We start from the raw sequence: 11,397 nt of genomic DNA on the forward strand, positions 1-11,397 counted from the left end.
TCCCCCCTCGTACTTCCTCTTTCTCTTTTCCTCTCGTTGCTCACCTATTCTTCTACTTCCTCCCTTTGTTTCTCCCTCTACCACACTCTCTCTCTCTTCCCCTTACACCAGCATGGTCACATGCTTCCGGTCAATAATCCTTTTCTTCCTTGGCTATCGCCGAGCAAACACGCGAACTCACTTCATCCCTACTTTCAAGTTCGTGCCTCACAGCGTTCATACACACATAATTTTTCCCGTCTGGCCGTAAAGCCTTTTCTGTTTGTTTTCCTGTCTTGTTTTTTGTCCGCCACTACATTCCTCCATGGCAAGGTTTAATTTGTGTATACAAATTTAATTTGCGGTCAATGGGAAGAGCCGTTTTAACGATGCGTCCTACCCAGCTCTTCAAAACGCCGGTATTAAAACGGGGGTAGCTGATGAAGAAGAATGTTCTCTATGTGGCTCGTGTGTTTTCTCGTCCATGTTTTGTTTGCTATGTCCTGTACCCAGATATACACCTATACATACAGGTGGATGTCGGTATGCACATACCTGTATGTATATATGCATATACTCATTTACTGTTTGTTTTTATATATATATATATATATATATATATATATATATATATGTGTGTGTGTGTGTGTATCATCATCATCATTTAGCATCTGCTTTCCATGCTGGCATAAGTTAGACGGCTTCACTGGGACTGGTAAGCTGGAGAGCTACACCAGGTTCTAATCTGATTTGGCATGGTTTCTACAGTTAGATGCCCTTCCTAACCCTAACCACCCCAAGAGTGTAATGGATGCTTCTTACTTGCTACCAGAACAGGTGCTTTTATGTACCACCAGTACAGGTGCAAGTTACATGACATCAGCATCAGCCACAACTATGATTTCACTTGGCTTGGCAAGTCTTCTCAAGCACGGCATATTGCCAAAGGCCTCAGTCACTTGTCATCACCTCTGTGACACCCAACATTTGAAGATCATGCTTCACCACCTCGTCCCATGTCTTCCTGAGTCTATCACTTCCACAGGTTCCCTCCGCAGTTAGAGATCGGCATTTCTTTACACAGCTGTCTTTGTCCATATACATCACATGACCATACCAGTGTAGTTGTCTCTCTAGCACACTATATCTGATGCCTCTTTTCTCTCATGATGCTTATACTCTGATGTACATGCACACTGATATATATATGTGTATATATGTATATATACATATTTATATATTAGAAAAAATAAGGTATTCAGAGATCTGGATGGTTGTACATATACAAATATTTATTAACATGTCATGTTTTTACAAATCACATATTTTCATCTACTCTAAGAGAATCTTCAGATTTAAATTGTGTGAAGGACACACACCAATATTTAAATTTCTACTTCTGCCACCCATCCCACGTAAAAACAATCCATATAGTATGGCAAGATGCATATGCAGCATAGTGGTCAACTCACAAACATGCCAACTAAGACTAAATGAACTTAAAAACTTCCTACTAGAACAGAAATACCCACTCAAATTAATAGAAAACAGAATCTCAAGAGCAATGAAACCAGACATCACACAACTCAGAACACCAAAAATGAAAAACAAAGAAAACATCATCCTTTTCATAAACACACACCAACCCTGGAGTTACCAACATGTTTCAAATTATACAATCAAACCTACTAATAGTCCTATAAAGCCCCAAAATGGGAAACTTATTAAACAAATACTGCATAAGAAACAGTAGATGCCAAGAGAAAAACCTGAAAAAACAACTGACAAGAGCAAAATTCTCATCAGAGAATGAAACCGAATTCTTTGTGAAAGAATGTGGGAATAGTAGATGTGGGATCTGCAGTAACCCCATCTACAAATATATAGAGGAAAACAACCAAATAAAATTTAAGAGTGGACACACATTCAAAATAAATGCAAGCATGAATTGCAAGACTCAAAACTTAATATATTGCATAACCTGTCCCACATACAAGGAGAACTATATAGAGAAAACTGACAATTCTTTATGCCAACAAGCCAGAATTCACCAACAACATATCCGACGGGGAGAGCTATAAAAAATTCCACTAAGTAAACACTTAGAAACATGTGGAGAAGGAAGATTCAAGATCTTTCCCTTCTATAAATGCCCAAGGAATGACACCTTCAGAAAAAATATGGAACAACACTTCATAGCAAAATTCTTCCCCAAACTAAATGGATGAAAATATGAAAATCACATCAACTTCCTTATAAACCCATCTGGAACCCTAAGATATATGCATATGTGTGTGTGCATATGTATATACTTAAATAGAGACATTCTTGCATCCAGATTTTTCAACCCATACCAGCATGGGAATCAAACATTGGACCTGTCATAAGCAGTGATAAGCTTGCAGTGATAAATTGGTCTGTGCTAGCTGGGATGAGAAAGAATTATTCATGGTTTCAATTGCATTGAGGGAACGGTACTGTAAAAGGTGTTTGTGATGCTAAGTTAAAGTGAGACACTATGAGTTGTTCACGATGAAAAAATTCTTTGTTGGTTGTCCCACGTCCTTCCTCTGACTAAATTGAAATCAACATGCAGCACTGCTGGGCAGAAGCTGCTGTGTATTAATCTGCAGCCAGCTTTAATAGACTGAAGTTGCTATAGCACTACTGTGCTAATGCACGGCAACTAAATATGGCTTCCCTGGTCACTACATTAACTCACTGCAGACTACAAGTCGATATAAACAAGAAAAAAGGAAGAAGAAAAATGCAAAACCAAATGTCCAAACACTGGAAAAAGAAAACAAGAAAAGCAAAATGTACAAACATGAGAGTGGTCAGTAGAAATATGTACATGCTAGGGGCCAATGAGATGAAAGTGGGTGTGATGGAAGTGTGTGTCTGGTGTGCTGCAAGTGGATGCAGGATTAACATCAGCCAGTGAATGTAACGCCTCATGGTGGCTGGAAGAGTGTAGTCAAAATGAGTTTCACTGAGGCTGAGAATCCAAGTTAAGACAGAGCGGGCAGGGCTTCAGAGACGTCAAACTGAAGGATCTGAATTTGCATGTCACAAATTCAGAGGATGGCGTGTTGAAAGAGTTCAAAGAAGGTAAGACGCTTGAAAGTTTTGTTGATGAAATGACTGGGAAACAGCAGTAATACAGCACTGATTGCTGTCCAATGCATCAACCACAAGCAAAATCTTTACATTGGAGACAGGGTGTGTGAATAGAGATGCTTTAGCAAGTCACGTTTCAAAGCATCAAAAGCTTCCATCTTGGCCGGAGTTAACGCAATAGCTTCATTCTTCTTACAACGATTCTTTAAGAGCTTGATAAGTGGAGACAGGAGTTCAGCACAGTGAGGGATAAAGTGGTGATAAAAGTTCAGCAAGTCAAGGAAATAGCACAACTGGCGAAGGGAAGTAGGAGGAAGAAGGTCCTCAGTAGCCTGCACTTTCTCTGGAAGAGGTCTAATGCCCTCTTTGTCAATGATGTGGCCAAGAAACACAAGAGAGGATGTGTCCAAAACACATTTAGCAGGGTTAATCCACATTTTAAATTGGTTAAGGTGCTGGAAGAGTAGCTTTAAATGTTGAGCATGTTCTTCAGCAGAAGAACTGGCAATCAAAAGATCATCAATATATGCATAGATGAAATCCATTCCATGAATGACTTCGTCTATGAACTGCTGAAATGTGCTGGCAGCATTTTGAAGGCCAAATGGCATAGTCAAGAATCTGGTGATAAGCTCTCACAAGATCAAGCTTGGAAAATACAGTACATCCAAACAGTGAGGAAGCAAAATCTTGGAGATGAGGAATTGGATACCTATCAGGAATGGTGATAGCATTTAGATGTTTGAAATCTCCTGTAGGTCTCCAGTTGCAAGAGCCCTTAGGGACCATGTGCATGGGTGAGGCCCATTGGTTTGTGGAAGAGCAGATGATTCTGAGCTGCAGCATGTGATTAAACTTGGCTTTGACTACTTTGAGCTTTTCCGGAGGCAAATGATGAGGATATGAAAACACTGGAGCACCCTTTGTAGATATATGTTTTTGTAGTATGAGCAGATGCACTCACTTGGAAATTCAAGTGAGCTCCCGGAAAGAGTCCAAAATTGAGTGATGTGGGTTTCCAACCACTGTGATAAAGAATACTACGCTGCTCAACTTTCTTCCAAAAATAGCAAGGTCAGTAGTGCTGTCTAGAAGTCGCCGCTTATGAACATCAACCAGAAGAGAGTAGTGATGGAGAAAATCTACACTGAGGATTGGGTAAGGCAGGTCGGCAATGATAAAAATCCATTTAAAATCTCTTCACAGGGCCAAATCCAAGAAAAGGGAGTTTTGACTGTACGTCTGTATAGGTGAGTGGTTCACATCTTGCAGGGTGATTGCAGAAAGCGGAGGTTGGCGAATTTAACCAGCCAAATACTATCAGCAGCACCAGAATCAACAAGAGAAAGAATTATTCATGTTATCAATTTCATTTAGGGAGCTGGACTGTAAAAGGGTGTTCACAACACTAAGTTGAAGTGAGAAACTAGGAGCCGTTTGCAATGAAAATTCTGTGTTGGTCATCCTGCGTCCTTCTACTAACTAAATTGAAAACAGCGCACAACACTGCTGGGTGGAAGCTGCCATGTATTAATCTGCAGCCAGCTGTAATAGGCTGATGTTGCTGTAACACTTTTGTGCTAATGCGCGGCGACAAAATTTTGCTTCCTGACCACTATACAGGAAAGTCATATTTGGTTGCTGCGCATTAGCACAGTAGTGCTACGGAAAGCAAATATGGCTTCCCTGGTCACTACACATGTTTTAATAGTGTAGTTTATTACCAAATATAAAGTCTATAATATAATAAATAATACAAGGTAACTGGGACCAATAGAAAACTGTTTAACTCTGTATGGACCACCATACTCACCATTTGAATTACTTGGGATACTTTCTTTTAAGTAATCCACTAAACCAAAGATGCAGGGTGACATGGAGATACTTTCAAGTTAAATTGCCAATGTGAACCCCTTTGTGCATGTGTGTGTGTGCGTGTGTATGCACACACACACACATATATATATATAAAGTTAATTGCAGAATAAAACCGTTAGGTCATCGACTCAAAAAGCTGTAGCCCACCAATGACCACATATAAGAAGTACAACATAGACCACAAAACCAAATTAGTAAAGGGAAGTCAAAATTTTTATACATAAGAATAAAAATCAATTAAAAATACAATAGAATAATATAAATAAATAAATAAACTGCGATTAAAAGTTGATTAAAAATATTAGAGACTGGTACAAATACAGTAGAATAAAAATATATACATATATAGAAAAAATATAGAGAAAAAAATAATACATAGGGAAACGTAGCACAACAGTTCATTCGCTGAGGCCAATAGCCAATAAAAGAAGTTCAAGATAAATAGTACGAAAGTTCAACTACGTCATTCATGACAGCAAATTTAGTAGGTAAAATCCAATTTCATAAACAGGAATACCGAAGCGCACGGGACAAAACAACAACAGAACATCCAATGTGTGCCAAAGTAAAATCCATATTTCACCATTCCGCAGGTAACATCAGTAAAGTCAAACCATAAACATCATTTACAGTGGATTACAAGTATAGGTGGAACACAAACACAGAACACCTATGGCCATTTCGGGGGTATATCATCGTATTTAGTGCACAATAGAGCACAAATTGGTGATAACCACTTCTTCAGGGTAAAAAAAAGACACACAGACATCAACGAAGTCACCAGTCAAAAAAAAAATTATAATTATGAGAGCAAGCTTAAATAAATAATAATATGGACCAGACCAAAAAAAAAAAAAAAATCTAATTTTTAGTATACCCTTTAGAATAGTCAGGCAGGTTTTGTAACTAAAAACTATTAGGTTTCAAATCCAACGTAAGCCATGATGAAAAATAAATAAAAAATAAATACTACCATTGTATCCATATTTTTATTATTATTTTAATATCAATATTTTTGTCTTATCATTTTAATTTTTATTTCTATCATTACCATCACCATTACTACCATTATTACCAGTACTAATACTATTATTTTTGTTCTTATTTCTATTTTTATATGTGGAGGAAAATTTATGATTGCAAAAAGGGATTACCTCGATAAACTTATTCAGGGTTTTCAGCCCAAAAGACCTAAGAATGGAAAGGGATTCCCTAATGCATAATAAGCACTTGCTAATATTAGTCCTAAATTGGGGGGTTCTAGATAAGATTGACCATTCAAGATAGTACTTCTTATTCTTCTTCTTGAGGTCATGCAGGTAAGAGGCAAGTGTAGTGGAAGTATAATATTTCTCATTAGAAAAGGAACTCATGTGCGCCCTATACCTGGCTTTAAAATTCACTGAACTTCCAATATAAAACTTATTTTGTTTGTCCTCATCTCTAACTACGCATTTATACACTACGTTTGTGGACAAAGTCCGCCGAGAGGACATAAAGAAGGGTCCCTACAATTACATAATTTTTTACGGCCACCCTTAAAGTCATTTCCAACATCATTAACCGCCCTCAGAAATTTATTCTTATCAACCATTCCCAGATTTAGGCATAATCCGAGGGAATGAAGAGCCCGTTCCACTATCGTCGTGTGGTTTACAGTTGGTTTTATTAGAAACAGGGTTTCCCTGAGACGGACATTCGCATAGCTTTAACTTATTTATTTTATTCCTATTTAAAAAGGCAATAATGGATGCTAAATTTGGCATTCCAGAGTAGGAACACTTAATTGTAGACCTGTTACAAATACTGTAGTATTTGTGGTCCCTAGGAAAATTATTTTCTAAGATCCTAAGGAACATTTTTGGTAAGTTTCTTACCCTGAGGGAAAAAGGGGTGGGGGCGAACCAGATTACTTCTCTTATTCTGGGTCGCGAAACCTTTGTTTTAAATATTCCCATATTAGGATTTTCCCGTATCGTAGGCTTATTTAAAGTGTCCATATTTTTATTTATATTTTTGTATTTATTCCTATTTTTATTTATATTTCCATTGTTCCTAGTCCCGTTTCTAAAAGATTGTTTACTACAGTAACTACTAAAAAATTTTTTACCTCCACACCGATCGAACGCAATATGGTCGGGTGGTAAACCTGCCAACTTATTTTTAAATCTTGTGTTATGTATATATCAAATTCTAGTTTTGAAGCCACTTGCCTCCAGAGCATTATTATAAACTGGCATGTGTTGGTTAAAAATTTCTTCGTTCGATGAAAGATTTGATATTCTAATCGAAATGCCCGTAACAATACTATCTATTGTAGATCTAGGATGATTTGATGAGACATGCAAATGTGTGTATATATATATATATATATATATATATATATATACACATGCACGTACATACATAATAATTGCTTCTTTTGGTTTCCATCAACCAAATCGACTCATAAGGCTTTGGTAAGCTTCAGGCAATAGTAGAAGACACTCAAGGTGTCATGTAGTGGGACTGAACCCAAAACTATGTGGTTGGGAAGTGAACTTTTAACCATATGGCCTTGCCAACATCCATGCATGTATGTATGTATGTATGTATGTATGCATGTGTGCACGTGCATGAGTGAAGGCATATGGATTAGTGGTTAAGGTATTTGGCTCAGGATCATAAAATCATGAGTTCAATTCCTGGTGGCACATTGTGTCATTGAGCAAGACACTTTGTTTTACATTGCTCAAGTCTATTCAGCTGAGCTGGCAAATATGGGTTGTACATGTAATTTGAAGGACCAGCCTTGTCACATTCCATGTTATGCTGAATCTCCCTGAGGACTATATTAAGAACATATATGTTTGTGGAGTACTCAGTCAATTGCACGTTAATTTCATGAGCAGACTGAGTGGTTGATCAGATCAACCGGAACCCTCATCATCGCAACTGACAGAGTGCCTTTATGTATGCATGTTTTGCTCTCTCACTCATTCTTTCTTTCTCTCTCTCTCTCTCTCTCTCTCTCTCTCTCTATATATATATATATATATATATATATATAGTTATCACTAAGCCAACATGACAGTCCATGCAATGGCAGCATTTGTCCTATTTTTTCTGGACTGCCATGTTAGATTGGCGATAACTATGAATACCCAGTACTGCTGCCATAGTCTCCTTCTCTCTCTCTCTCTCTCTCTCTCTCTCTCTCTCTCTATATATATATATATATATATATATATATATATATATATATATATTTTTTTTTTCAAAAAATAACGTCGACCACTAACGTGGACAATTAATGCGCTAGAAATAGATCACATCTTGTGTCTATTAAGACCTAAATTGTTCTCAACATGAAATATAGCAGCATAGCAAAAACGTGAGCGGGCAAGACATTTAAAATCACCTAAAAAAGCATTATTAAACAGGAACTAGTTTCGGATTTAACAAATTCTTACCATTTGTCTATTCCTCATCAGCCTGATTTGTAATTTAACCGTAATCATCAGAATCGTATACAGAGTTGCCCACCGCCATGGGTGCGCGTGCATATGGTTCTGCTAATTACAGCTTAATGGTAAAATTCAAAAGTCTTCGTTTTGGCGCGCTAATTCCAGGAATATCTCCGCAGAAAATATTTACTGCGTCTTATATATTCAGTATGAGAACATGGGCAATGGGTAAAATATTATTATAAAATCTGGTAATTAGTCATATATTAATTAATATCGATTAATTATCAGGAGGCCAGCACATCTAAAGAATCAAAGAGATTCAGAAATATTATCTGCAATCTCAGGGGATTAAGGTACATTTTCCAAAAAATAACGTCGACCACTAACGTGGACAATTAATGCGCTAGAAATAGATCACATCTTGTGTCTATTAAGACCTAAATTGTTCTCAACATGAAATATAGCAGCAGGCTGATGAGGAATAGACAAATGGTAAGAATTTGTTAAATCCGAAACTAGTTCCTGTTTAATAATGCTTTTTTAGGTGATCTTAAATGTCTTGCCCGCTCACGTTTTTGCTATGCTGCTATATTTCATGTTGAGAAGAATTTAGGTCTTAATAGACACAAGATGTGATCTATTTCTAGCGCATTAATTGTCCACGTTAGTGGTCGACGTTATTTTTTGAAAAATGTACCTTAATCCCCTGAGATTGCAGATAATATTTCTGAATCTCTTTGATTCTTTAGATGTGCTGGCCTCCTGATAATTAATCGATATTAATTAATATATGACTAATTACCAGATTTTATAATTATATATATATATATGTATATATTCTTTTATTCTTTTCTTTTACTTGCTTCAGCCATTTTGACTGCGGCCATGCTGGATCACCGCCTTTAGTTGAGCAAGTGGACCCCCAGGACTTATTCTTTGTAAGCCTAGTACTTATTCTTATTTCTTTATTGCCCTCAAGGGGCTAAACATAAAGGGGACATAAACACACCAGCATCGGTTGTCAAGCAATGTTGAGGGGACACACGCACAAACATACACACACACACACATATATATGACAGGCTTCTTTCAGTTTCCGTCTATCAAATCCACTCACAAGGCTTTGGTCAGCCCGAGGCTATAGTAAAAGACACTTGCCAAGGTGCCATGCAGTCGGACTGAGCCATCTGGAACCATGTGGTTGATTAGCAAGCTACTTACTACACAATCACTCCTGCGCCTATATATATATATATATATATATATATATATAAACTCAGCTGGGGTAAAATTTGTACTTATTTATACTTTTTTCACAAGGTAATAACTAAAATGTTATCAAATCAACTTCAGTGTATAACTTGTACTTGTTTTATTGACCCAGGAGGAATAATTAGTGAAATTGTCATCAGTGTAATTGAAGCAGAGACCAAAGAAAATCTTGCTAATTGTTTTCTAGAGAGTCCTGAAGCTTGATATTTATTAAGAGAAGTAAAACAGGAGGTTGTGATTTTCTTACCTCACTCAAAGGCATTAAGATGACGTAAGCAAAGTGAAGTTGTTCCTGCTGGGAATTGAAACCAGGCTTCAGATTTGATTTGCAAAGAGCTTACCAATGCATTATAGTGCCTGATTGAAATATGTAATTATGTTGACATAAAATCTATGACTGAAGCAGACATGTGGGAATGGGATGTGTGTTACAAGTGAGAGCAATGTCTGTGAGCGTGTATTTATATACATGTGTGTCTAACTGATTAAATGTATATGTGACAAAGAGAGGAGAGTGATAGAGAAGAAAGGAAAAAAAAAACAGAGAGAGAGAGAGAGAGAGAGAGAGAGAGAGTGAGACAGAGGGAGATATTTTACAGCTCTTATTCTTTGTATCTAGGCATAACACTTGTAAATGCTATTTTATCAAAGAGAGACAGCAGAGACTGGTGTGTGGGAGGATGGAAGAGGGGTAGATGATGTAGGGAGAAAGAGGAGTGATGGATGGTGAACCTGAAGCAGGCAGATAGACAGGTGAAGAATATATGTAATAGAATTATTGTACAGAAATGCAGGAAGTAAGATGACAATCTTTTATGTACATTGAATGACAGAAACAACATGGAAATCTTTTAAATCTTTTGCAAAATCAATGGAAACAAAGAACACACACACATACACAAGAAAACAAAAGGCAACAATAAAATTAAAACAAAGAAAAGTAATTAAAGCAAAAGTTTACAAAAAAAAAAGCAAACAAACAAAAACCTCACAAATTATTATAATAAACACAAACAATCAACCATGTTAGAACAATCTCTGACCTTCATAGATTTTCAACTGCTTAGATATGGTTGACTTAGAGCATTTAGCATTCATTGTTCATGACTAAGATGATCCATTTGATGATAATTGTTTGTTATTGTGTTTTTTATATTTATGCCATTAGCTTGATATAAAATAAAATTAAGCAAATATATATATATATATATGTATATAATAATAAAAATAAAAATATAAACAGAAAAAAATCCACAGCACACAAGATTTTTGAAAACAAGTAAACATCACATCATTTTTGAGTGAAAATTATTATCTATATATGTACACATATACATACATTTATACACACATACACACACATAACAAATGTGTGAGCTAATGAATAAATGCATGCATAATATATACATATATAATGTCTATATGTATGTGTATGTACATATGAAATTTAGTTATGTATTTGTATGTAAGTATATATGTATACACATATTTATATATGTATGTGTGTTTATATATATGTGTGTATATATATATATATATATATATGCGTGTGTGTGTATGTATGTATGTATGTATATATATATATAGTTAGATAGATACTTATTTACATTACATACATACACATATTGTAATATAGTTTGCATGCATGTCCGTGTATGTGTTATGTATGTGCTATGTGTGTTTGAGTTGGTGATGATAT

The sequence above is a fragment of the Octopus bimaculoides genome, chromosome 3 (assembly GCF_046866305.1).
Source record: "Octopus bimaculoides isolate indiv1 chromosome 3, ASM4686630v1, whole genome shotgun sequence".
NCBI lineage: Eukaryota > Metazoa > Mollusca > Cephalopoda > Octopoda > Octopodidae > Octopus > Octopus bimaculoides.